Here is a 3,254-nt window from a genome sequence, read left to right on the forward strand (position 1 = left end):
CTTAGAGCACTGCCTGCTCCAACAGAGAGCCCAGGTTCTATTCCCAGCATCCACAGGGTGGCTCACAACCACCTACATAACTCCTGTTCCAGGAGGTCCAACTCCTTCTTTGGGCCTCCACAGGCACCAGACATGTAATGTAGTATACACACACACATGCCGGTAAAACATTCATATGCATAAAATAAATAAGTCTTTTTTAAAATTTCAGGATGAAAAATCCTTGGGAACATTCAAGCTGCATGCAGACCGCAGCACAGAGTCGTGCTCCTATGGACGGCTGATGAAACAATCTGAAAGGAAACTCAAACGGTAATCACATTTGCAACAGTTTCCAAGAAAATAAAACACCTGGGAGTAAATGTAACCAAGGAGAGGCTTGGGAACACATGGAGCTGAGATTCCTGCTATGGGAACCTGGTTAGGGGCGGCCTGGCATCCTGGGGTCATCCTGGCCAAGGGACCACCAGGCACCAGTGCTCCGGTTCTATCCTTCTTGGGCATTCTGCTGTCTAGCCATTGCCGGGCTCTGCGGCCCCTTATACAGCTGTGGAAGTCACAGCCCCCCTCACAGCCCAGGTCTGCCTGGCGCTTGGATGAGGTCTCTCCTGCATTTGTGAGTTGCCGGCATGAAAGAACTGCCTAGGAGGGGGAGAGACGTTCAGTCCCAGCGCTGCTCGAGACGTTCCTGGTAAGCCTGCAATTAAAGCCACCATGCTGCGGCATCTCAGAAAATGGAATTTGCATAATTTGGAATTTGAGGAAAATCTCTAAATACTTTAATTTTGATAGAAACCATTTCCACGGCTGACATGTGTCTCCACCTATAATTTCAGCTGATAAATTGCTGTAATTTCTCCTCCATTTCATGTTCTTTCCGAACATTAATTGTCACTTGCAGGGTAAGAAGCTATGGAAAAGAAAGGAAGAGAAAACGCCACAGCCAGGAGCATGGAGTGACTTTGTGGGTGATTGCACAGCTCGCGGAGGCAAGCAGAGTCTGAACCCACCTGATTCATTGCTGCAGCCTGACACACGTATGGGCAAGGACGCCCTGTTCACCACATACCCACACACCCACACACACTCCCGAAGACACACCTTACACTCACATAAACACACCCACACACTCACAAACACATACACACACCCTTACACCCCACACACTTCCACAGATGCAGTCACGTACTCACGTATCCTCACAAGCATCTTGTACCTCCACAAACATATCCTTATGCCCCCTCACACTCCTCCAGACACCCCTACTTGGCTTCACCCACCCACAGAATAGTTCCTGACTCTCTCATCAGCTTTCCTGTGCTTAGCAAATAATTCTTCCCAACTGTGGGAGGCTAGTGAAATGGATGGCTCAGTCAAGGAGAGAGAAAGCACAAAGCTAGTTCCCACAGGTGTAAGGGGTGAGAGAACACCCACTCCTCAGGACTGAGCAGGGGCATTTAGAGGAGAAACTGCAGATTTGTGGAAAATGGGATCATGCCAGGTTGGTTTGAGGCAGGTTGAGGCAGGTCCTGGCTACTAAAAGTTCTTGGGAACTCGGCCCCAAACCCACCCACCAATACCTCCAGGCTCTTCATCCCTTTCTTATTGACCTCCTGGGCATGGTGACTCTCAATGCTGCCCTTCTCACACAACCAAGCTCCTTCCCCTACTGAAACAGAGCTGTTCTCACCAGGAGATGTCAGGAGTAGCTGCTACCTATTCCATCTGTCCATCATTGTGTTGAAAACCACTCTGAAACCATCCCCCTGCTGCAGATAGCCCAAACATAGCTGAATAAATCCCCTTCCCATGGATTTCCTTTTAACCAGAGCCAACCTATCAAAGTATATTGAAATTAAAGTCTAATCATTTGAAAGAGACTATGTCTTATAAATACACTCCCAAGGTGGGGGCTGGACAGGAGCTGGCCACTAAGCAATGCATGAAGGAGCCTCCAATCCTGACAGTTCCTAAGGCTGCAGCCCAGTTCCTCCTCTGCCACACTTCCTCTGGCTCAGCTTTCTTTCCTCGGCCTTTCTTCTCAGTCCCACATCCAGGGGCTCATAACTGAGCATGTGCGGTAGCCCTTGATGAGCGTGTTTCCTGCTGAGATGATCCTCTCTGGCCCTCTGTCCTGTCTGGGTGCCCCCTCCATATGGAACTGTCAGTCCCTCCCCAATATGCACTGCTGTCCCAGGTGGTCCAGGGCCCAGCAGCGCCCAAGGGTCTTCTGGCATCTTGAGGAAGTGAGACATCCTGTCCCCTCTTCCGAGTGCACACCAGGTGTCGTTGCACACAGGCCCATGGCTTGGCAGATGGCACAAAGGCTTCTTCATCTGTCCAGCCTCCATCTGCCTGGCTTTGACCCAGAAGGGGACTGGAGCCTGGGTGGGGCCCCTTTTATTTCACTGACCCACATCTATGCTTACCTCTCCCATGCGGTGTCTTGCTAGATTTCTGAAGAGAAACGCTTGAGAAACGGTTCAAAACAGGTTCCCCTCGTAGTCGTGTCCCTGGATTGGATCCTCTTTCTTCTCTTGCCAGAAAGCTGGGTAGGGAAGGGCCTCCTCTTTCCCGTCTCCCTTCCCTATTATCTGTCCCACTGTCCCTCCCTGGCACCTGGTCTTATCAAGCAGCCAGCACTGTGCAGGCAGCCATGAAAACACAGCTGTCACTCAGCCACATCCCTGACCTGTGAAAGGAGTGACCCTTCTCTTTATAAAATGACAAAAGGACTTTGTGTGGTGTATGAATTAAGGACCTTGGAGAGAAAATGACCCAGAGAAGGGCTGGGCCCTGTAGGGAGATAGAGGCGCTGCACTGTTGGTTCTGAGAGGCAGCAGAGTCTACAAAACACTAGATCCACCTCTTCCTCTGAGCCTGCGGGGTAGGTGAGCCACCCTGCATGTTTGCATGCATGTGTGTATGCATGCATGTGCAAGCGTGTTTGTGTGTGTGTATGTGTGATAGACACTGGGGGTCTTCCTCACTTGCTCCTCACCATGTTTTTCACACAGGGTCTTCCACTGAACCCAGAGCTCACTAATTTGGCTAGACTGGAGGCCAGCAAACGGCACGAATCCTCCTTTCTCTGCCTCTTCCTGCTAGTGTCTCTACATGGTCTGACGTCCTCGTTTATTTTGCTTTGTTTTAAAGTGTGTGCTAGGGATCTCACCAGGTCTTCACGATTGTGTGACCAGCACCTTACTGAGTGATTCATCTCCCCAACTCCCACCTGAGTCCACACCTTTCTT

This window comes from Microtus ochrogaster, linkage group LG8, assembly GCF_000317375.1.
Source record: "Microtus ochrogaster isolate Prairie Vole_2 linkage group LG8, MicOch1.0, whole genome shotgun sequence".
Lineage (NCBI taxonomy): Eukaryota > Metazoa > Chordata > Mammalia > Rodentia > Cricetidae > Microtus > Microtus ochrogaster.